The 25,717-nt window shown below is 47.5% G+C and overlaps 1 protein-coding gene across 1 annotated transcript in view; it reads right to left on the reverse strand.

The window, feature by feature from the left end:
* The window catches only part of LOC147750995 (myelin-oligodendrocyte glycoprotein-like), a 223,165-nt gene extending 203,441 nt beyond the window's left edge, over positions 1 to 19,724 (reverse strand). Inside the window, exon 1 of the mRNA XM_086937476.1 lies at positions 19,643 to 19,724. The gene's annotated coding sequence lies outside the window, so the exon portion shown is untranslated. The remainder of the gene's footprint in view (positions 1 to 19,642) is intronic.
* Between the last annotated feature and the right edge of the window lie 5,993 nt (positions 19,725 to 25,717).

The following is a 25,717-nucleotide window of genomic DNA, read 5'->3' on the forward strand; positions in this document are numbered from 1 at the left end:
TCAGGGGTGCAGCAGGGTGTTCTTGTGACACCCCTGCACCCTTGAAAATATTCCTAAATTGCGATTAGCAAATTGCTAATTGCAAATTTCCCCTTCATTCGTATGGGCCTTCTGGCCCATAGAAATGAATTGGAAATTTGCGATTAGCAATTTGCTAATCGCAATTTAGGAATGTTAAGGAATCGCTAAAAAGAAGCGATTTCCTACATACACACTATTTTGCGATTTCTAAATAGCGATTCCTTAAAAATCGCTATTTAGAAATCGCAAATTGGCATGATGATACATATGGCCCCTAGTGTGAACGCAGGGTTACGCAAATGGGTTGGCTACAATCTGGGTTTTTTCAGACATCTCATTCAGAGCTCTTGATACCAAATTAAATTATATAATCACGTATGCTTCTTTTCACATTAGTCTGGTATCAATATCTTCACCTCTGGGGTCTGTTTGGATGTTCGTTTTCATGCGTGATTTTGCTGGATGATTTGTTGTCTTACTACTTGATTAGTCTTGCCAATGTAGATCTTTTGACATGGGCAAACTATAGCGCAACCACGTTTTTGGTTTTGCAGTTTGAGAATTCCTCATGAGTCCAGGTAATCTTTCCTTCTCAGAAGGAACTACCTTCCAGCATCTGTTTGCAGACACTGCAGGTAACACATTTATGGTGGCCTTGAATTGGCTTCAAATTCCATGCTGCAAGTAACTCGCTCTGCTTCTTTGGCTTAGTTAGATTTGAGAGAACTATTTGGGATCCCACACTTGGACACTTCTCATTGCAACCATTGGCAATTCTAGGCTGCATTCAGAGTTCTTTATTAAGTACCAATTGTTGCATATGATCCTCTTGAACTGTGTTGTGTGGGGAAAAACGTGGAATCACATTTTATTTTTGTACTGGGTTCCCTTTGTTTTTTAACAAGCAATGTCTCACAGGGGCTAAACCAGGCTCTTTTCAATGAGTTCTTTAGAAGTTTTCATGGGTATCCTCTATGTATGAGAAAACAATACGTTTTCATGCACGCAGATGTGTTTCAACAAAACTCAAGCAAAGAGGATACCCATGAAAACCTCTATAGAACTCCTTGAAAAGAGCTGGTTTACCACCCATGAGACATTGCTTGTTAAAAAACAAAAGGAACTTAACATACACTTGTATATTACCTTCCCAAAAAATTCTCTTGGATGTTAGTATTTAGTATCTTAACAGTTTTTAAGGAAATGTTCGTGATCCATCAGCTGGATTTATTGAACAATGTTGAAAATTCCCCTACCACTTCTTCAATTAAAGCATGGTTGTGCAGTTAAGTAATCATCACCTTTTATGAGAGAACCAGGGCAAACATCAATAAAATGGAAACGATGAAATAGACTATTCAATAATTGCATGCTAGCTATTGATGGTAATACATTTTCAGCTGAAAGAAATATAAGAGATTTTGATAAACCTACAAGGATCGGAAGAAGTAGAAATATCTACAAACTCTCCTTGGTTACAACCTCCTTAAGGTGTTGACGCAGTTCAATATGATTATTACACTAAGGATTGAGACAGGCTTAAGAACCTTTCACAGAAGAACCTCATACCATTATGGAGAGGATCAATTTCTACACACGCCATCAGTTACTTAATGAATCGTTTGATTTTTATATTGCGACTTCACAAACACTAGCTGCAAATTGGGGATTTGGTCATTCAATTGATACTTATATCAAAGATCAATCATCATTAGATGCTCAAACAAGAAAATTCAGGAGCAATTACTAAAACATAAGAATCCAACACTGGCTAATACTATAAATATTGCTCAAATTGTGGAGCTTTCGATATCTTCCTTCATTAATTAAATTTATTTGAAAAATTAAGATGGATCTATTTCAACAAAAAAGCAAATGGGTGTGAAATTAGACAAGTTGGAGGACAATAGAAAGACATTTCCATCAGTCTAGTTGAAGGGAAATAGAAAGTCATTTTTGTAATCTTTTAAAGACAATAAGATATGTTGCACGTGCTGGAGTTCAAAATCACATATTGCCCCATCTAAATCTTGTTTGGCTTCGGGCAAAGAATGTTTTAAATGTGGGAAATTTGTTTTCTCTAGTGTGTGTATGAAATGGAAATTTGGGAGAATTTCCATGGTGCAAGGTTGTCCAGAAGTGGACCTCACAAAGGAAAATGCCATTTTGGGAATATCTTGCCAAGAATTATTTGATATGATGACAGAAATAATGTGTTGAATACAATGAGGAGTGGGGCCAAGTGCCAGCCAAGAAGGCCACGTGAAGCAGAGCTCTCTCTCCAAAGCTCAGCTATTTCAACATCCACTGCACATTTTGGCAGCATCTGGAAAGAGATGAAGCGGCCAAAAGTGCAGCACCGCCAGCACTGTAACAAGCAGAGGTAAGGAATACATGTGACCAATCGCAGGAGCAGAAGCGTGACTGTGGCATTGTGGGACCCTTCCTGGAGAGGCCATAAGGAGTGTCTAACTCATACTTGCTCCCCTCTACATCGAAAGCCCACAAATTTAGGAGTAGGTTCAGAGGCCTCCGACACAGCTGATATAGCCTATACCCTACCAATTCTACCAGAGGCTGTCCAGCACTTTTACATTACAATTCTCTGCATAGGTGGGCTTACCATTGGGTCTAGAGTTTTAGACTGCAACAAAAGTTTTCATATTCCTTCCAGTGCCTTCTCATCCACTGTTCACTCACCCTCAGAACTGCTCATACACTATCCATAACATCCAAACTGTCTCACCTTGAAGAATGTATACAGCCTTACAGACAACTTTGATACTGGTGATCCTATGAGACCTAGCACCTCGCCCAGAGACACTCTTGCACAGGGAACTTTATCAGGGACATCTAACCTAACCGCTGTCCACCTGCCATGGATGAACACCACAACAGCCATGGGAAAAACTGATAAAAAACAAAGGAATCTCCAGTTCGAACAGCGTAGGCAACTGTTCATCTGCTTCAGGCCCTCTCTTCCAGTAATGGATGCCTCTGTGGAGTCACAGACCAGTACATCAAAACCATCCTCTTGGATCTGACATTGGCAGCCAAACTGACCAAATAAATGAGCAAACAGATCTGCTGAAAGGCAGGCTGGATAACCAGAGAGACCACCTAGGAGAAGCAAAAGTCAGGATATCAGTCCAGACATCAGAACCACCCTGACTCGTCTAGAGCAAGAACTCTAGAAAGTGGGTGCGCAAAACAAAGGAGAAATAACATTTGAATAGATGAAACCAACAACATTGGTATGCGGGAATTATTTATCAAATCCCTTCTGAATTAACTCTTTGGTAGGGACAGTTTCTCCAATCTCTTAATGGTGGAAATGGTATACAGATCTCTGGGACCTAAACCGCTAGTTGGGCTTCCGCCCGACCTATCACTGCACGACTATTGAACTTTTGAGACAGGGACACTGGCCTGTGCCAAGGCCCACTAAAGTACTAGGAATCAAATATCTTGATTCAGCGTGAATTTACCCTGGCAGTGCAGGAGTCATGCACAGTCTACAAAAACAAGAAGGACTTTCAGTGATAAACAAATGAAATATGCAATGCTGTACGTCGCATGTCTCCACATAGAGAATACTGCACAAATCTACACCAACCACAAAGAGGGTCTGCCATTCACAAAAAGATCAGGAAGAAACATGAAAGACCCACGACCCCCACTTCCCCCTGTTGTGAGGGTCTGGTGATGGAACATGATGACACACTTCTCTTCATTAAGGACCCAGAGGTTGGCCTTGCAGGAGAGTGGTGTGGCTGTGGGCCTGCTAATCAGACCCACAGCCCAGCTGTTCTCTCTCTAAATTGATACCATGTACTTTAGGTACATACCTAATTGGGAATTGGGTCACCTCTGTGAGCCCCTGTATAGTGTACCATAGGTACCCAGGGCATAGGTGCATCCAAGGTCTACCAGGGGCTGCAGCATGTATTATGCCACCCCTGGCTGGCCGTCCAAACTGACACCACAGGCTGATCACTCAGCTTGAGTAAGGTGGTGTAATCACCCCTTACTTAGATATAGTACAACCATATCTACCTTATATATAGACACATATGCACCTATAAGTCACTCCTATGGTAGGCCTCGACAATCCTGGAGGCAGAGTGCTTGGTTTTATTTGAGAGGGTGCTCTAGCATGAGCTGAGCCATTATGCAGCTTTCGAAACCATCTCCTTATAGCTGTTCTATGATATAGCCATACCATTTACTCTTAAGTGGGAAACAACCTTTGCAATGCAACTTTTACAACGCACTCCATTACAACAAAACTTTTACAATGCAACATCCATTACAACGCATGCAATTACAACGCAGCCATTACAACGCATGACACTACAACGCACACCACTACAACGCGTGTCATTACAACGCAGTCATTACAACGCATACCATTACAACGTATAAAATTACCATCCAACCCTTACCCTACTGTTGCTACGCAATGTAATGTTATGCGCTGTAATGGTATGCGTTGTAAAGGTATTATGCGTTGTAATGGAATGCGTTGTAAATGTAGTTTTAAAATTTTTGTTGTAATGGCATGCGTTGTAATGGAATGCGTTGTAATGGATGTTGCGTTGTGAAAAATGCGTTGTAAAGGTATGCGTTGTAAAAGTGTGCGTTGTAACGTCATACATCCCTCTTAAATGCATTATAATCCTCGCGGTTATTGCTAACTTTGGTTTGGCTTTATCAAAACATGTTGTGTAAGGTGTCAAGCACTTTGGAATACTACACCCCCCCCCTGCCAGTCCTGGCGGCGTGGGTAGCATTTCACCCTTCTAGAGGAAGAAGACATAAAGTTACTGCTTTACCCGGTTAAAGTTAAACAGAGCCTCAGCATCACAAAATGGATGCTGCTGCCACAGACACGAGTCTGACCTCCTGCAGCTGGACGAAACTCCAGCAAGGGAGGCCTGGAGAATAGGTTTCCCGTCGAGGGAGGTGCCAGCACCTCCCCAGACAGCCTGTAGTGTATTGGGGCAGGGTGGGTTGAATGGAAAGATGTTTTTCCAGGCACTACCTGGGGCACACAAGGTGCTCCATGCATAGCCCGGTTCAAACCAGTTGCAGGGGCACTCCAGCCCCGCTCTGGAGCGAAACTGGGCAAAGGGAAAGGGGTGTAACCACCCCCTTCTCAGGGTCCACTCTCTGTAGTGGACAATGGGTTAACGACTCTGTCCTCCAGAATATATTCTATGGACAACATCGTGTCATCTGCTAGAGACATCATAGAACAAGACTTACTAAAGTTACAACATGGTCAGTCTCAATTGCGTTCTATCATGCTGGTAGGCTGGACGTTACAAAATCTGCGTTCTGGTTATGTGCCATGGCATCTAATCAATACAACGTCATTGTTTGCTGTATTTAACCTTACAGATAAACAAATCTCTTTGGCACAAAGAGGAGCAGACTATACGGTGCTGAGCATTGAAAAACTACATAGATTACAATTGACAGTTTCTGAGAAGCCTGTGATTGAGTGGATAATTCATGGCTCCGTTTCAATTCCAGTCACGACATTTCAGTTTCAGTATTGTCTAGAGCATATACCAGCGGGCCTGTATGAAAGGTTGGGTAAGGAATACATTAAGTCGACCTGGGTTTTACCATATACACACAAGTGATGGAATGGGGGACATGAAGTTTTCCTTAGTGGCAATTATTGCAAAAGGTCACTAAGTGGTACACTTCTGTGCAATGAAGTTAATTTACACGGGGCCTGTGACGGTTCTGGAAATAACCTTTCATGCCACCTGCACGCTTCGCCCTTCCTACGATAATACCGGTTTTCAGGCAGCTATCCAATGGCAGTTAAGTTATGTTGAATGATCACAGCTGCTGTGGAATGTTGCCAGGAATAAGTTATCTCATAACTGTGTCGTTCGCGGTCACTTGTTATATGCAAGTATTGTATCCAAAAACAGAGACAGAAAGGGAGACGGCTATATGGCCTTCACTGAATATCTCTTCTATACGAATTGATACTTTAAGAGGAATGAAAGCTATTCTTTTACAAAAAAAATGTGCCACTGACCTCATCTAGAGGAACGTATGATCTGCAAGTAGCAAGGTCTTCAGCAGAGATACATGCATTATTATCAACAAACTGCCAAGTGCATTTCGCAGAAATGTTAAGCCAAATCTTAACCATGTCTGATACCAGCGGCATCGCACATGTATTTAAGACGATTTTTTTCGGGACTGTTAACACCATTTGAAGCAGTCCTCTGCATTTTTCCAAATTTTGTGCACTCTGTGTTCGGAGGCCTGCCTCTCATCTTGGGACTAGTAGCTGGAATTCTATTTTTATTCCTTCTGCTCCGATATGGCAAGTCCGGTCACCAGCAACACCGAAACTACCATGGAACAATGCCTTCTTGCAATGAGATATCGTGAAAGGATTTCACAGATTCTTGGCTTGGCTCGTTTAAGAGATCTGAACACCACCTGGTTCCTTTCGTTCAGACCAATCTGGCAAGATTGCATCTCACCTGTTCTTTGATGCCTGCATTGCGGACAGGAATGCGTTTTGGACATTTGTCTTACACTTCCATCAGTACTGCCATCGGATGTTGACGCTTTGCTAGGTCCAGTAACGGCTCATGCATCGTGTTGCCCCCAATGGCTGCCAATTCTGATGACGGCATTCATTGAGGTCTCACTGGCAAGTCTAACTGAGGGTGAGATGCGAGAAACTACAGGCATACAGGTACCATCTACTACTGACATTGCTAATGCATCAAACGCTTCCGGCGATGATCCACACTTCTGCACTTTTGATCAGCTAACTGAAGTGATTCCACTTTCACCTACCACAGTAGACTGTTTCTTTGCGAGCCTAGACAATCTGATGTTTTCTCCTGAAACTCCTGAGAATAACTTTTGATTAATTCACACAGCGTTCCCTGAACTCTGCAAATTCGGCCTTCATTTTTCAAAACATTCCACTAATTTGAATTTTTTCCAAAATAGAACTTTGGCACAGAGTAATCTGCTTGAAGTATAACCATTCTTAGAGAACAAGATTTCGTGTTTGAACTTCCTAAATAACAATATTTGGCTTCAACCTCAATTACAAAGACAGTTAAAATAAATTATGCTATGGGACTGATCTCATGTATCGAATGATGACTGTACTTTTGTTTTATATAATGTGAAGATATATGCTCATAGTTTATATTTGATTTCATATGATGCCTATGACTTTCTAAATAATGTATGCTCATTTCATGCAAAGGACCCTATTCGAAAAATGCATTTTTGTATTTTGAGGTGGGATTGTAAACACTTTGCTTTGGAATATGTTCAGTGCTTATGTTATTAAACTTTATATTCGTGGAGTGGGTGTTATGTGGGAATCTAGGACCCTAGTGGAATTTTTCCCGATTCTTGCCCATATATAGGTATAAATCACCCAGTCCTTATATAGGCATAAAGAACCATTGCCTTATTTGGTTATAGCCTGTGCAGCCCTAATATGGCATGGCTAATTCCACTAAACTCCGAGAATCCACATTGATTTCGTGGTAAAAATCAGCCTTCAGCAGTCAGGAACCTCCCCCTGCTTGAATACTGATTTATCCGAGAAATCCAGGAGTTTTCGAGGAACTGAGACACTAGTGACAATATTATGTCCAATCTTACGTCAGACTCAGCTCCTTCAGGGATATAAATATGCCTACATTTGCTCAATCAAACACACAGTGGGTCAGGAGCAGATCGACTAACTACTTGCCTGACACCCTGCTGCTGCAAGTGCCGAAGGAAGCCGACCCTCCAACTGACGCACTGAGGGACTCTGTCTTTTCTCTTACCGAGAAATCCAGCTCCGGTGTTTCCAGGCTACCCTAGCGGGTTGCTGGGAGATCGACTCCCAAGAGAGAGATACCAGCCCTCTATCATCCTAAAACCAAGGTACGGAGCTGATTAGATCCCTAGCGAATTCTTGAACAGATTCTTGGCAGAGTAATACTAAAACTTAAACCACTCCTCACTTACTTCCTCCCTCGTACTAGGCTTAGGTTAGGTACACCGGGGTAGGCGTATGTTAGAATCACCAGTTGAGTATTTTTAGCCACTATTTTATCATTGTATGTATTTTATGCATTCTATGAATTTAATGTATATGGCTCAGAAACCATATAATGCTTTTACAGTACTATTTTATAATACTATTCGTATTATATGCAGTGTACTTCTTAATTAGCATTTTAATTGTAGCAGTGCATTTCTTATGCTTAAGAAATATGGCTGTTCAATAAATACTTTTATTGAAAACGCCCGTCTCTCGACTTCTAAAGCAACGCTGGTGAAACAAAGCATGCACAGTGAAATAGCCGTCTATTGTTTCCCCGACTCTAGAGATACTTTTCATTCTGGGGAAACAAATTTGTCATGTTATATGGTTGTCAGAGACTAATCCCTTCTTGTTTATTTGAGAACGTTTCTAGTGACCTCTGAGCTAGCTGGCACTCACAATTAAGTCTAATATATTCGGCAGAGACCTAGTAGACCTCAGTCCTACGTCTAAGCTGCAGGATATATTATTCCAATGTGCAGAGCCTTTTGGGAATATAGGAACTACACTTCAACAGTTCTTTCTTTTATTAAGGTGGGGAAGGCATATCCTTACAAACTGCATTAATGTTTAGCAGTTTTCATCATGTATTATGTAATCTTACAAATAGTATTTATAGGCCTTTCTGTACCATGGAAAACAGCCCTCAACAGCACTCCACATCATTAAAATTTACTACATACCACTCCACAACACAAAATGCCATTCCACATAAATATACCCCAAAACACAAAATCTGACCACATAATTCCAATACACTCAATACCACATAATTACTGTCCATATAATTCCATAACACACCATGTCGCAAAATTCCAAATCACAAATCCATCGTCACACCACAAAATTCCACTCCACACAATGACACAACTAATCAATCCAATCCAACACTCATAATTCCCCAACACACCATATGCATACACCCCATAACACATAAGTACAAAACATTGCTATTTACAATTCCAAAAGCAAGAAATACAGCACCTACTGCATAAGTACAAAACATTGCCATTTACATTGCCAATAGCTCCAAACTCCAACAAATGCGAGATCTATTGCATTTCCAATGCTTGTTTTGGAAGTGAGGAAGTTATAATTCAGGACTGGTTGCACGTTAACCTTAATAATATAGACAGCGGGAGTCTCCAACAAAAACACAGAGCTTTCGAGCTTCTTGCATGTCCCTGCGTAATTTACACCGTCCATCATGTTTTTTGAATCAGTGTTCTGGGACTGGTTAGTCTCTGTGTGCCATGTGGGCACTGCAAGTGCCAGAATGCAAAGAAAAATTGTGGAGCTACTCGTGCTTGGTACTTGGAATCTTGAGAATGTCTGCAGAAGGTTGGCGGGCGAGGGCTCAAAAAATCACACTCCTGGAAACTGCTACCTGGGTTCTGACCTGTGATAAATTACCCAGCCTGAGGTTTAAGTGCAATAGCAAAAGTAAGGGAGCTGTGATCCTGAATGAGATGGGGCGTGGCCAGTGAAGTAGGTAAAAACAACATTCTGCAATTATTTTGTTTGCCTTTCATCTTAGGGTAAACAAACCCACAAAATATAACGTACGCCTGTAATGAAAAATGAAATTAATTTTAAAGAATTTCAGGGGAAAATGCATTTGTTTAAGTTATGAAGGTTTATTTGATGAATACGATCACCGCGGATGTGTGCGTGCGGAACCGCATTTCCCCAGAACTGAATGCTGGTTGGCGTAAAGGAGTGATCAAGGGGGGTTTTGAGGGGCAGCTTTGGGAGGGGGAGGGGGGCGAGCAGGGAACAACCATTTTGCTGATTTGGGCTGCCTTGGGAGTAGCCCAAAGGCAGCCCAATTCGAAAATGTCAGCTGTCCCAGCCACCATTTTAGGTTCTGAAAACATGATAGCCCGGCACACTTTATACAGAACTTGTAGTAGAGTCAAAAAATTCAAAGGATTTTGTTCCATAGACGAGTCGATGTTCAAATTCAACTTATTCTTAATTTTTCATTCTTTAAAAACTTCTGAGAGCACTTTTGAAACCGCCAACGCGTTTCGTCCCATCCAGGGACTTCTTCAGGGTTTAAATATTATTTAATGCCCTTCCTCATGTGCTGAACATAGGTAGGTAGAGAATCTTTTTTAGAAAGGGGCAGTGTCCCGGATACAGTAATTATGGGTCCCGTAGCGGAGGTCCTCGATCGTGTCCGCCTCACATGGTTCGTCAAGGTGCAAGGTTCTGGTGACCTGGTGGCTGGGAGCGCTGTAGTCAGGTTTTTGTGGAGAAGTTGTGGCGTTTTGTTGCTGGTTTCTTGGTTCAGCGTTGGCGAGTGTTTTGATCATGGCCTGCGACGATGTGAGAGTCCTTGAAGCCATCCGCCTGCTCAGTGAAACAGGCGGATGGACTTGCTGGTGGGCCCTCAGCGTCCCGCACGCACGGTAAGGTGCGTGTCAGCGGGCGTGGTGGTGGCCGTTTTGGCCTGCTCGCTGTCATGCAAGACGGCACGTGTGCAGGTGAGGGTCCGGGGCCGCGCAGATGCCTAGGGCGCGGCCTTGGTTATGGATTTGTCTGAAGATGGGGGCCGGGTAGTGGGCGGGAAGAAGACGCGGTCGAGGAGCGCTGCCGGCGGCTCCCCGCGGCAGGCAGGAAGGAGGCCTGAAAGCGGGCGGGAGGGGGGTGCCGTCGGCGGCTCCTCGCAGTGGAGCCAAATGGAAGGTGACCGTCCCGGTCCTTCTGAGGCGTTTGGAATGCAGGGGGCGGGGTGCTGCGGACGACTGCGCGGGCCTCGGAGCAAAAATCCGGGGGCTCCAGCACGGCCATGAGGCACGAGGCGGGGGAGGGGGAGGGGAGCCTCGCCGTAGGAAGGTGTCTGTTGTTTTTGGCCGCCCCGGTAGAAAGGGGGCGACAGCGGAGGAGCAGGTGGGGCCCAGCAGGGGGGGGCAGTGTGCGGAGGATGCCCGGGGGGAGGGGGAAAGGGGCCAGTTGAGACAAGGGGCAAAGGGCCTAAGGGGCATGCCGGAAGGAAGGAGAGCCCATCCCCTCCCCGGAGCGGCTTAACCCAGGACAGGGAGAGGGAGAGGAAGGTGGCCCAGGGAGGGAAGAGTGGGGGAGTGCACGGTGTGGCCTCAGATGGACACAGATGGATGGGGGGGCAGAGGTGGATGCAGGAGAACGGGGTGGGTGGTTGCAGGGGGTGGCAGGGGAGGTCTTCATGAGGGGTGTCTGGGGGATGGGGAGGTGAGCGTGCGGAGGTTGGGGGGATGTCCCCTTTGCTTTCAGAGTCTGTGGACAGTGAGAGGAAGTGGGAGGTATTGGATGTATTAGACGCCTAGGAGGAGGTAGTACGTGAGGCGCGGGGATCGGCTGGGGGCGAGGTGCAGTGTTACGGTGAGGTGGCAGGCCCTTCATGGCGGGGAAGGGATGCTGGGGTTGGGGGAGAAGGGGTGGGGGGGAGCGGGGAGTGCGAGATTAGGGGGTTGGGGGTGTCTTCAGATGAAGGTGGGCCAGGTGTTGGGGGTTGGTGTGGAGCGATGAGGAGGGCGGGTGAGGCGGGGGGTCAGGTGGAGGTTGGGGGAGCGTAGGCGGTTGGGGGCCATTGGTGGGCATTGCAGAGGCGGTGGGGAGGTTCAGTTTGAGGGACCCAGCACACCAGACCTACTGTTTCTTTTTCAGGAGGAAGTGCTCCGCGGGGCTCCGGACTTGGCAGGGCTAGGGACGGCTCCTCGGCGCCAAGGCGAAGGTAGGGCTGAGCCTCCTGCGGCGTACCCGGCACCAGCGGGGGATCCCGTCACCGGCAGTAGAAGTAGGCCCATGGCGGGCTCGTCGACCCCTCCACCCACAGGGCCACTACGGCTTGGGGGGCACCGCCGGAAGAGGAGCACTGCATCAGATGTTTTTACAGGTTTAGGAGGGGTGCAGGATGTGTTTGCTGTTTCGGACAGTGTGCAGTCTGTGCTGCCGGCCGGGCGGAGGTAAGTGCACGGCGGGGTGCAGTTAGTTGAGGATGAGGATAGCTTGGAGGAAGGAGAATTGAGGGATGGTGAGGGCGGTGGGGTGTCCTCTAACAGTGTTGGTAGTGTGTTACAGGTATCATGGCCCGCGGGAAAGGACGGCCTGGGCATCTCACTGGGAGGTGAGGACGGCATCCCTGGATCGGAGGGCTGAGGAGCGGCGTGTGGCATCCTTGGCATCAGGTAATCGAGCGGCGTGCATGGTGTCGGTGTGGGTGGGTGGGGAGGTGGGTTATGGGGGGGATCATCTGAGGAAGGGCAAGTATGTGGTGGATAAAGGTGTGGGCCCGGATGATGGGGTGAAGGGGCTGGGTGAGAAGGTGTTGGAGGACGAAAGCAAGAAGGCAGGCATGGGGCCTTCGTGTCGGGGCATGAAGGCGCTGGTGATGGTGGTGCAGGCGGGGCTGCGAGCAGGGATGGCACGGCGGGTGCCGGGGCAGCTGGAGAAGGTGCAGCAAAGCCAGTGAGTAACGAACTAAAGATTAAGCAGCTGCCATACATGGGGGTTACGAAGCCGTTAGGTGCGCATTTGATGATGTCTACTAAGGAAAGCATTTGGAAAGGGGAGTATGTGGAATTGCTGAAGCTGTTACATCGGGAGGTGAGGGCGAAGAAGGGGTCAAAGGAGGAGGAGTATGAACTCCAGAAGAGGCTGAAGGTGCCTCTCATGGTTGAAAATTGGACGGCGGCCTTTTAAATATTCGCCAGCGTTTATTGTGAAAAATTCCCCAAGCGGTCGGTGTCCATGTTTAAGTTCATGGATGTCATTAGGAAGGCTCAGATCACGGGGTGGGTATGTGTGGGCCCAGTATGACGAGGAGTTCAGGGCTCGGATGGCGTGAGACCCCGAGGCGAAGTGGGGTGAGCTCGAGTCCGACTTATGGCAGCACACCATGAGGCTGGCTGGGCCAGGTAAGACCATCTTTATGGCAAGCGGGTTGCCCATTATTTACCAGCCCTTTCAGGGCCGCCCCACCCGCGGAGGGGTGGTTGCAGGGGCCAAAACTAAGTCGGGTCCGTGGGGTGCTGCTGGGACTACAATAAAGGGGCGTGCGCTAGGGAACACTGCCGGTTTCGCCATAAATGTTCAGGTTGGTTAAATGTTGAGGGGCCTCTGGGCAGCACCAAGGGGGTCGACAAGGGCAGGCTGTGGGAGTTCAGACAGGGAACACCCAGCGATCTGTAGGTGGTAGAGGGGGTAAGGGGTCTGGGACAAAGGGCTCGTACTACAGTTAAGGTGGATCTCTTGGTAGCGGCCCTGTAGGGTTACCCGGGCAAAGGGGTCGCAGATCGGTTACGGACTGGGTTTTTGGAAGGTTTTCGTTAGGCTAAGAGGGGCCACGGCTTTGGAGAGGGGCCGACAATTTGAGGTCTGCCAAGGAGCACCCGGAGGTGGTGCAGGGCAAACTGGATAAAGAAGTCAGTGAGGGCGGCATGGCGGACCCTTTGAGGACTGTCCATTGGAGGATTTGAATGTCCCCCCTATTGGGGTGGTGCCCAAGAAGGAGGCGGGTAGTTTCGCCTCATTCAACATTTGTCGTGGCCTGAAGGTGGCTCAGTAAATGATTAGATTGATGAGCGGGAGACCTCGGTATCTTACTCGTTGGGTGACGCTGCCTCGGCTTTGAGGGTGGCTGCAGGCGCAATGGCAAAGTGCGACATCAAGTCGGCTTTCCGGCTGCTTCCGGTCCACCCAGACGAATGGGGCCTACTGGGGATCCAGTTTAACGGCCGCTGGTACGTGGATAAGGCATTGCCGATGGGCTGCTCGATGTCTTGCGCACTGTTTGAGCGTTTCAGTACGTTCCTGCAATGGTTTTTCACGGAACGGACGGGTCACCAAGGAGTAACTCACTACCTGGATGACTTTTTCTTGGTCGGGGTCTCAGACTCCATGGACTGCCAGGTTGCGCTGGACAGATTTCAGGAGATCATGGAGGACTTGGGCGTGCCATTGGCACCGGAGAAGACAGCGGGGCCGGGCACGGCGCTGTCATTCTTGGGAATAGAGCTGGACTCGGGGACCATGGAGGCCCATTTACCAGTGGAAAAGAAGCAGCAGATGTTGGGGCTGCTGGTGGTCATGTTGGCAAGGCATAAGGTTACGGTTTTGGAGATACAGGTGCTGTTGGGGCACCTCAATTTTGCTTTCAGAGTGGTGCGAGTGGGTCAGATGTTTTGCAGGAGGTTGGGCAGGGCCTTGGCGTGGCGGAGGCCTCCACATCACCACGTGAGGCTGTCTGCGGGCATTCACGAAGACCTGCGGATGTGGCCGTTTTTTCTGCGGAATTTTAATGGAGTCTCCATGTAGAGGGGGGATGACCTGGTCTGGGAGGTCCAGATTTTTATAGACGCGGTAGGGAGCAATGGTTTGGGCTCTACTGGCAGGGGCGTGTTGTGCGGAGAAGTCGCCCCAGGAGTGGGCTGGGGGAAGGAGGAGCATTGCGTTCTTGGAGCTCTTCCCTCTGGTGGTGGCGGTCTCGCTGTGGGGGGAGATGTTTTGGAGATACAGGTGCTGTTGGGGCACCTCAATTTTGCTTTCAGAGTGGTACGAGTGGGTCAGATGTTTTGCAGGAGGTTGGGCAGGGCCTTGGCGTGGCGGAGGCCTCCACATCACCACGTGAGGCTGTCTGCGGGCATTCACGAAGACCTGCGGATGTGGCCGTTTTTTCTGCGGAATTTTAATGGAGTCTCCATGTAGAGGGGGGATGACCTGGTCTGGGAGGTCCAGATTTTTATAGACGCGGTAGGGAGCAATGGTTTGGGCTCTACTGGCAGGGGCGTGTTGTGCGGAGAAGTCGCCCCAGGAGTGGGCTGGGGGAGGGAGGAGCATTGCGTTCTTGGAGCTCTTCCCTCTGGTGGTGGCGGTCTCGCTGTGGGGGGAGATGTTGGCCCACAGACGTGTGACCTTTCATGTGGATAACATGGTGGTGGTGCAGGTGGTGAATCGCCAGTCCGCCAGAGATGAACAGGTGCTGAAACTGCTGCGGGTGTTTATGCTGGGTTGCCTGCGCCATGACATTGCTTTTCGCGTGGTGCATGTGCCTGGGGGCGGATGCTTTGTCTCATTCACAGTGGGGGAGATTCCGTAGGTTAGCCGAGGACGCGGATCGAGACCCTACATGCATGCCTCTGCAGCTGTGGTACGTAGATAACACAGGATGTTGCAGCTGGTTCTAGGGTTCTTGGTGGAGTCGACGAGGACGACATATGTGTCTGCATGGGGGGAGTTTGTGGCATCCGGGGCGAGATGGCAGCTCATAGGCAAAGGCCTCACGCGGATCACAATAGCGGGCAAGCTGGCGGGTATTGCCTCCATGGGTAAACTTTTGTGGGGCTATGCACCGTCTGCGGGCAAGATCGTGTCGCGGATGCTGAAAGGTTGGGCTCAAGAGTGTGGGAGGTTGGGTCAGGCTCGGCTACCCTTGTTGTGGGCTTTGTTGGGGAGGGTTGTCGGAGCCTTGCCTTTGGGTTGCAGGGATGTGGGGAAGGCTTGCTTGTTCGCTACCTTAATGGCGTGGATGTTTGCAGGGGCCTTTAGGGTGTCTGAGTTGCTGGGGTCGAGAAAGGGTGCTGGGATAAAGTGGTCAGAAGTGGCTTTTGGGGAGGAGGAGGTGTGCCTTTGGTTGCGGAAGTCTAAGACAGACCAGAGGAGTGTTGGTAGGTGGGTATCGTTGGGGAAGGTGGCATTGGGGGAGGTGTGCCCGTTACGGTGGGGGTTGAAATGGTGGGCGAGGGATCCGGCGGAGGGGTTGGTTTTTCGACACGCGGATGGGCGAGGGGGTGACAGGATCGCAGCTGTTGGCAGTGTTGCGGAAAACGTTGGCTTTGCTGGGGGTGGATGGGAGTAGTTACAGCACGCACTCGTTTCGCATTGGTGCAGTGTCGGAGGCACACCGGCGGGGGTGGGGGAGGGGGGACATCATGTGGTTGGGGAGGTGGTCGTCCGATTGTTACAGGCGATATGTGTGCAGCGAGGCTGACCAATGATAGCGCGGTTGTTTTTGTGACCTGTGTACTTACTCTTGTTTCTCATTTCAGGTTCTGTGGCAGGTCCCCTCGCCTGTGATATGGCAGTGTGGATAGTGGGCCACTCGTTTATCAAGCGGGCTCAGGTGCAAGCCCGGGACAGTTATTTTGGGGAACATTTGGGGTTTAATCCTGCAGTTTTTCAGGTTCGTTGGTTTGGGAGAGGGGGTATGCGTTGAAAAGAGTTGGTGGGCACGCTGAAAGGTTTGTTGGTAGTGGGTAGATCTCCTAATGTGTTGCTTCTCCATTTGGGTGAGAATGATATGGTTCAGGAGACGGGGTTGGTCTTGATGAGGGCCATGAAAAAGGACTTGGAGGAAATTAAGAGGCGGTGGTCTGGGTGTACGGTGGTCTGGACTGAGTTTGTTCCGCGGAGGGTCTGGAGAGGGGCGGTGAAGCCTCAGGTGGTGGATAAGGCCAGGAGGAAGATCAATGTTGAGATGGTGCGTTTTTGTAGGCACTTGGTGTTTTCACTGGTTTGGCATTGGGACATTAGGTATGATGCGCCGGAGTTGTGTCGGGGTGACGGGGTTCACCTTTCCCGCTTGGGCATGGACCTTTATCTTTTAGAGGTACGGGAGGTTTTGTCCAGGTTGTTGGGCGACTGTTAATGGGGGCGGGGGCAGGAAAAGGTGGAGGCGGTGTAATCACCTACCCTTCCGCCTTTTCCTGGGTGGCGGAGTTGTTTTTGAAGTTGGCCAAGTTTGGCTGGAGTTTGGTCGATTATCGTTAAGTTTGGGGAGTTGGTGAACAGGAGCAGGGAAAGGTTAAGCAGTTTGGAAGTTTACATTAAAGGGTCGTTAGTTACAGTTCTAGGAAGGCAGATAGGATTGTAGTTCTTCGGAGGGTAGGAGTTATAATGTTATGTGATAAGATTGTGTATTATTTAATGTATTGGAAGTTATGTATTGTATGTTGCAGTGTGGGTTTTTTTTATCATGTGGGGATCGTAGGGGTGGGGGCAGGAAATGTCAAGGGGTCAGGTAATTCGATGTTTAGAGAGGCTTTAGTTTTGTAAGGCAAAGTGCCAGTTTTTAATAAAGTGTAATGTGCACCTGTTTCAATAAAGCGGCCGTTTACACACACAAATGATTGTCGTGCTGCTTGCCCCCTTTTGTCCCTCCCAAGGGGGGTTTGGAGGGCAGCCAGGCAGAGCGAGGTCTGCCCCCTGGCAGATTTGGCAGGGGGCGAGCAGAGAGCAGCCATTTTGCTGCTTTGGGCTGCCTTGGGAGTAGCCCAAAGGCAGCCTGATTCGAAAATATAGCCCAAGGCTATTTCTAGGGGGTCAGCGCTGTGCCAGCCACCATTTTAGGTTCTGGTGACCTGGTGGCTGGGAGCGCTGTAGTCAGGTTTTTTCTGGCCCCACATACCCTCCAGGAGCTAAGGGTTTTTGTGGGAGGCGTTTTTAGCAGGTTTTTGGATAGGAGCTTTTGTTGGAACAGGTGCATAGGGGTTATTTTATTGTAATGTTGTCGCTTGGAACAGGTGCTGGCGGAATTGTTTTTGAAGTTGGCCAAGTTTGGCTGGAGGTTGGTAGTTTATTGTTAAGTTTGGGGAGTTGGTGAACAGGAGCGGGGAAAGGTTAAGCAGTTTGGAAGTTTACATTAGAGGGTCATTAGTTACAGTTGCAGGAAGGCAGATAGGATTGTAGGTCTTGGGAGGGTAGGAGTTATAATGTTATGTGATAAGATTGTGTATTATTTAATGTATTGGAAGTTATGTATTGTATTTTGCATGGTGTTTTTTTTTTTCATGTGGGGATCGTAGGGTTGGGGGGAGGAAATGTCAAGGGGTCAGGTAATTCGATGTTTAGGGAGGTTTTAGTTTTGTAAGGCAAAGTGCCAGTTTTTAATAAAGTGTAATGTCACCTGTTTCAATAAAGCGGCCGTTTACACACACAAATGGTTGTCTGTGCTGCTTGCCCCCCTTTGATTTTCCACCCCCTGTGAATCCTCGTTCTGCTACGTCACAGGTTAGCACATTAATTGCCTGCAAAATGCAGCCTCCGTCGCAAATCGTTTGAAGTGCAGTTTGCATACGCTACTTTTTACCATGGCCTCTGGATATTGGGCCCTTCATTTCTCGAAACGCCATCAAAGAAGAAAGCAGATATATATAGTCTGTTGGAACGGTAGTACTGACGAGAAAGTGTAGTGTGATCGGAGGCTGCACTGTTTATAGAAATCCGAGGAAAGTGAATATCCTCCTTAGGAGACTCGGGAGGTGGAAGTAGAACTAAACTACTGATGCCCTCATTAGAAGGGGGCCCTTAACTCCAGTGGCCCCTATTATGACCAAGGCGCGCAATTGACCTCCACCTCCTTCATCAAAGTCAGAGATAAATACATGCAATTTAGCTCACCAACCGATTCTTGACACCGCAAGCCGACTCAAGACCGTCACCAGTTCAACATTAGGCCAGTGCTGCATTACAGGATGTCAGACTGTTTACTAGTTGATTTCAGGTGTTTCTGGTCCTTCAGTCTTCAACTGCACAATGACGTGGGCCTATCGTGCAAATGCCCACGTTGGGTTATTGTTCAAATTTCTAGATGATTTTAGTGTCATCTGTATAGTTGAACTAATAAGCCCTTAGGGCAAAATAAATCTGGCATGAGGGTCAATAGCAGACCCCTGAAGGACAGAATAGGGCCCAGGTACGAGGGGTAAAGGGAAAGAGGTGATTTGGGCATGCTCTGAAATGAGTGTAGTAATGAGTAAGAGGAATGCTGAAATGGGTGCCCCCAGCCAGATCCCATTGCACTGCCCATAACTCCGCCCCCTAGCCCCACCCAAAGCCCCGCCCCCTAGTCCACATCTCAATTAGGTGAGTACCTGCACTTATTTTTTTCCATTTAAAGCACTGAGCGCAGCAACATAGAGGGAGTTGCTGCTTAATAACTCCACTGGTTAAAAATAAAGAATTGCTAACCCTTGTTCAAAAGAAGTACCGAGACAGGTTGGGAAAGTAGTGCCAATTTTTTTCAAGAAAAACAACACCTGTTACAAAAGTTGAGTTACGCTGTCATTTCCGTCTCCTACGTTATTATTTTGATTTGTATTGCTCAGCTTAAGCACTCCTCCCTCCCTCCTACCCATCCTCTCTCCAAAGTTTCGATCACTAAACAACTCCTATGTTTACCTTTGTATATATTCTAAGTTAAGCGGGCCAAGTGTTCAAGAGATGTCTACTATCGATTTATTGCTGTAGTTAAAGAGCTGGCACTGGGAGAGAGGGTCGGGCATAGTTGTGTGGAAAATATTGCAGATTTTTTAAGGGAATCTCTAATCCAAGTGTGGCGCCCTTTCACCCGTACATCTCGCTTTCTTGACTGCAGCACTGAAAGTCGTGGAGAGAAAACACAAGCGCGCCAGGCAGCAGGCATATTGTTGCCATTTTGTCACCCCCTCAATGATGAAACCCGGGGCGGGCCGCACCCACCGCACCCCACTCCCTGCGCCACTGTCCCCAATAGATCTGCCACTTCACTGCCCATTTCACCTTTGCGTCTTTCAGATGCTTGACGAAATCCCCGAGTCCACACCTCTTCTCGGTCCACCTTCATAAAGTCCCACAGCCTTCCTCGAAACCACACGCTAAATATAGAGAGAACACCACACCTTTCACGGAAACTTACCATCAGCTTTTTTTATTGGACGATCGTGAGTTCTTTGTGTTGAAAAACGAAACCGAAGGTGTTAAATCGCCGTTTGGCTGCCGCTCAAACCTGCTTAGCCAGTTAGGGAGTCTTATGCTGGCTTAGGCAAACACTTTTGTCCATAAAGAAGTCACCCAGGTGCGACGCTACCCACACCTGTTGCGACCCAATGACTCAGAGTTAAATGCTAATAAACTTCTGACCTTGCAATTGTTGCACATGCCTGGCATGATGAAGGTTTGCAATTGCTTTTCTACAGAACCAGTTAATTGCAACCAAAACCCAAACCACTAAGTGCTGAACAGTCTAGCAGAGATGGCCGGGCCTCACAGACCGGCACCATAACGCAGGGACATCTTAAGGATTCTAGGCCCTGGGGCCAACGCATTTATGGGCCCCTGTTCTGAAGAGATTTAAGTTAATGATCCTATTGCAGCTCTTTCATGCCCTCTTTGACCAGGTCATTGACAGTGCCCGGGAACATTCGTCCAAATTCTAAAGTTGCTACATCTACTATTCAGGGATAGTGACCTGTGTTTTCAATATTGTAACACAGCAGCAGCTCACTAACATTACTGCAAATAATCTCTGCGACCCTCCCCCACTCCCATTTATCATATGTGAGGTCCTGTTTTGATCTGAAAGATTTTCTTTTATGGATGCTGCAAGCAACATAAACACAACATTTCTCTGAAAAATGTCTATAATAGACCCTCGCACATCATTCACATTAAACATCAATTAAAGGTAAACAGTATTCAAAATAATCTGTTTAAGAATTATTCTACATCATCAGGGCAAGACTCCCTGCAGAACAGAGATGGGTCTATCAAGGGGGCCCTTAGAGGCTGGGGCCTTGGCCAGAGATCACTTTGCCCATCTCTTAAAACATATCGGCCATAACGTCAGCTTTGGGCCTGAAAATTCCAGTTTAGGCTGACACTGCATGCCCAACAACAAGGGGGAAGTTGCCTCCGCTACTCCTAGGCCAAGAGTGAGCACCAAAGTTAGCACGAAAGAACTGGGCCAATGGATGCCCAGTTCATTTTTTAACCCCCAATGGGTGGACGGCACTATCTTCTGGAGGGGTACATGGGAGGTTATAAACACCGCACTGCCCCTGCACAGGCTAGTTTCTGGAAGCAGGGACAGCGCACAACTCTCATTCACGACCCCCACACCTGAGCAGCAGCATTGTCGCAGTGGTGGACAGCAGACAAAGTGGACAAATGGGATACATTTGTCGGTAAATGAGGCACACTGGCAAGGTGGTGTGCTGGAGGAAGGGCACTTACCTGGGTATGCCTTTCGGCAGAGTGAGCACGGCACTCACAACTCAGATCAGCCGGATGGCAGGGCACAAAATGGACAGACAAGGTAGCTAGTTTGCGCCAAACAGCAGTAAGAGGCTACCTCCCACCCGATCGGAGAACAACCTACAAGAAACTTTGTGACCCATAAAATGGCATGTATGGTTGCCTCAACAATCTAAAAGGTGTCACAAATATGGCAAGAAAATAACAGAACTTGAATGAGATATGTCAGAGATGATTTATGACTTGAAAACACAACAAGAAACTACCGGTCTGTAAACAGTAAGACAAGTGAGATGCAGAAGAAAGGTGTAGAGTCTGGACCAATCTTTCACACAGCAAAAGAAAATCCCATCAGCCCACCCCGATGGCAGAGCATTATCATCTGGGATTTACTGTAGATTGTATGAACAGTGCAGTCCATATCACATGATGGAAAGAGATGAACTGAGATATACAACCCAGTGATCGATACAGCCACAATAACATTGTTAACAGTGGTGCTGAGAAATTGCAGTGCAAACAAGGAAAAAAGTGAATAATGTGCAAAAGATAAAATTGACTATTAGGACACTTCAAATAACTTTAATAGACGCTATCCTAGTGTCAAGGTTAAAAACAAGGTGCTGATAGTTTGAAAGAATAACTGTCGTTAGTGAGACATAGGCAGGTCTACATGTTTCAGCCATAAAGGTGTCATTAGACCAATCTACTAGTATGCTACTGCAATTGTGACCAAGAATAGTGCATAAAACACAAAAGTAATAATTGGATGCGATACACCCTACCAGCTTCTGTGAGTCCCAAACTGGTTGTTGGATGTCACAGGAACTTCACGTTCATTCCCAGCTCTATGTGGGAGTACTCCTCACCTCACCTGGCATCTGCTCAGTGGATGTGGCCCCGCTCTGTCCGTCGGTACCTCGGGCTTGACTAAGCCTAAGGGGAGGTGGTGGACAGCAGACAAAGTGGACAAATGGGATACATTTGTCGGTAAATGAGGCACACTGGCAAGGTGGTGTGCTGGAGGAAGGGCACTTACCTGGGTATGCCTTTCGGCAGAGTGAGCACGGCACTCACAACTCAGATCAGCCGGATGGCAGGGCACAAAATGGACAGACAAGGTAGCTAGTTTGCGCCAAACAGCAGTAAGAGGCTACCTCCCACCCGATCGGAGAACAACCTACAAGAAACTTTGTGACCCATAAAATGGCATGTATGGTTGCCTCAACAATCTAAAAGGTGTCACAAATATGGCAAGAAAATAACAGAACTTGATTGAGAAATGTCAGAGATGATTTATGACCTGTCATCTATTTGTAATTTATGACATGCCACACACATGATTCATGAGCCTTCCCAAAATGATTTATGGCCTGTCATTTGCTTTATTTATGGCCTGTCATGCTTGCTATTTATGACCCAGTCAAAATTGATTTATTACACTGTAATTGTGATTTACACCTTGTAATACAGATTTCTGTTCTCTGTGTAATTTTATCTGGCTGGTTTTTCACTGCCCTTTGTCCGGTGCCTTCAATCTCTGCTCAATTCCTTGGTGGGACAGGAGTCCCAAGGATCCATAGTCCCTGCCCCAGTCCTGCCGCTAACAGCCTGGGTATGGACTACAAGCCCCAGGGTGCAACTCTGCCTGTACAGCTGCCGGGAGTGAGGGGGTGGCATCAACTTTCCCACCGTGCATAAAGTGCTGCCTCTCCCCCACTGGCGCAGGATGAGTGCAGGCCGCGCCCGGGCAAAGGCCAGGCCAAGGGCGGACCCCTCTGAGCCCGTCAGTGACCGTTTGATGCTGGGTGGGCCAGCCCATTGACACTTTCTTTCTTTTTTCCAAATAGTGAGACTCTTTGGTTTGTTCTACTGTGCCATTACACTATTTTCTCAAAGAGATCTAAGCTTCGTTTAATTCTTGTTATTGCAGGTTTATATATTCTTTAAGGGGCTCCTACAATGAGCAAGCATAAGTCCTTGACAGGGAAAGAGATTGTGTGAACTCTAGATGCTTACCTAACACGGGCTGAATCTGCGTTAATGCACGAAATTGCGTTAACTGAACGGAGACTATCTATTGAGCCCCTTCCAGCTGGGTTGCACCTGTCACCGCCTGCTCAAGAAGCCAATTATCCAGTTGCACATATCCCTATCATATCTCCCCTTTCTGAACCCCCTACAACCGGGTCACTGCACGGCAACCCACATGACAGACTGGAATCGAATAATGAGGCGGTTAGATACAAAGTCGTTACCAGGGGCCAAAAAGCAAAAAATAGTCAAACAACAAGCTTCAAACCCCCAGGGAAGAAAAGGAAGCTGCTGGTTAACAATAGGCAAACCAACAAGCAGCATTTACCTTCAGGGCCTGAGCCGACAACGGGTTTGCATGAGTCAACCTCTGAACAAACCCATTTACCTCCTGCCGAGTTGGCTATTACTTGTTCTATAGGTCTGAATTCTGGGTAGTTTTGGAAGAAGACAGAGAAAACCCTCACAGCCATTGTTAGCCCTTTAGTAGCCACTCTTACCAATATGGAGGCAGGGCTAGCTAACTTGGAGAGGCTCATTAACTGCTCTTCTGTTGTGCCATCAAGTCCCAGCCAATACGTCTCCAAGGTTCCTTCCAGCTCCTTGGATGACCGTGCATATAATCATCCTCAGAATAATGCTATACGTAAGGACCCTTTACACCAACAAGCGCCAACCAGTTCAGGTCTGCATGCTAACCCACTATGTCCTGCATCCATGGGGCTGGCCCCTTGCAGTCTCAGGCAAGGAAGTTCGAGCCTTCCCGCTTAACGCAGCAGGGACTTTCGGATGTTGTTCATTTAAAATCTATTCCCAACCAGCAGACCACGTAAAGAGGGATCGGGAGATTCCGATTCAATCCAGCTTAGGACCCCAGAGGTCCCCTGGGGTGTGTGCCAGGGGCCCAAAGGTATTACACCTTCCGCCAGAAGCAACACCACTTGCCGTAGTCCTGGTGAATGTTCCCACCCCTTGCCACAAGGAGAGTTCAAACATTGGTCTACATTACATAACAAATCCATGTACTATTTAAGTGGGAAACAGGTTTGACAACTGACTTTTTCGCTGAATTTAGGATGGCACGTCGGATAGGGTGGGTGGGAGCATTCAACAAGTCACTGCCTGGAGATAGTGTAGTGCTTTCCTTTGCATCTCAAGCCCTAGCTCGAACCATCTTGACCAGGGTGGGCAACTGGCCAGTTAGAAGTAAGGGGTTAAGCATCGTTCCTTTGGTTTTTTTCTATCAACCTTCCAGATCCCTTCCGCCTCCTTTAGAGGGACCTCGCATTGGTTCTACTCATTATAGTTACCCAGTCCCCGTAAATAACTTTTTTGAACCTCTATACAAGCTGGAAGATATTGACTGACTGTTGTTCCCCTCACAGCCCTTTGTCACAGTAGAAGGGGGGGGGCAACCTGCCAGGGGATGGTCCTTTAGTTCAGTACAGTAAGCCAGATTGTTCAGTTACAGTGAACAATTTATCTCCCCCACTGACTTTGCAGAATCTTAGGGAGACAGAGGGAAGTAACTCCCCACCACTTTCGCAGTTAAACTGCAGTGAGCGCTGCTCCAGTGCAGTGTCCCAATTTTGCACTAGCCACCTTCCCTCCTCAATACAAGAGAGTTCCACACCTATCGCAGCAATATCAACATGTAGTATCACCTCTTGGAACATTGCAGGGTTACGTTCTAAGATCCAAAACCTGGTGTGGTGTGAGTTAATTGAAAGCATTAATATCTTGTGTCTGCATGAAACATGGGGCTTAGATCCAATACATATTAACGGCTATAGGACTTTTAATACCCTGGCGGTGACGGGTCTGGGAGGCAGGCCTAAGGGCAGTTTGTGCACGTATATCTCAAACAAGCTAGTGGCGAATAAGATTGCATTTTGTGCAGGGGATTATTATCATCATATCATTGAACTAGTCATTATTCCCTCACAGTGTATGGTTCTGGTAAATTTTTACAACAATGTCCCAGCGGGGTACTTGGGTATGTGCTTACAGAAATTGGTAAGGCCATGACTGCCATCTGTAATATGAGCTCAAAGGACTGTATGATAATTCTGATGGGGGATTATAATTGTTCATTCTGCAAATCGGTTGATTTTAGAACGTGCGGACTTCCTAATGATGAGGTAGAGTTTAATACTCATTTCTCTCATATGAAGGCTGGGGAACTTTTTAATGAACTTTTGTTTCGTAATGACTTGGGTTTTGTGAATGATCTTGTACCCATCCCGAGTCTATGTCCTCTACTTTCAACAGAAGAGGTCTTGTATCCACCATTGTCTTAATGTTAGCCTCATGTACACACGCATCTAAGTTGCTCTCCTTTAAGATAGGGGATATTTCCCTGAGCAATCACTACCCGCTCTGTTTAAAGTTACATTTGCCTCTCTCAAGATTCAAGAGGAAGCAATCAACTAACCAGGTTATAGGTAGCCTAGACTTGATAAAACAGCTCAATCCGAAATGTAAACCTGCCTTTGATATCTGCCTGAGTGAGCTTTCCTCATCGGACGGCATTGCACACTCCTTCCTCGAAATGACTAACGAGGTTAG

Source organism: Lissotriton vulgaris, chromosome 1_1 (assembly GCF_964263255.1).
Source record: "Lissotriton vulgaris chromosome 1_1, aLisVul1.2, whole genome shotgun sequence".
Classification (NCBI taxonomy): domain Eukaryota; kingdom Metazoa; phylum Chordata; class Amphibia; order Caudata; family Salamandridae; genus Lissotriton; species Lissotriton vulgaris.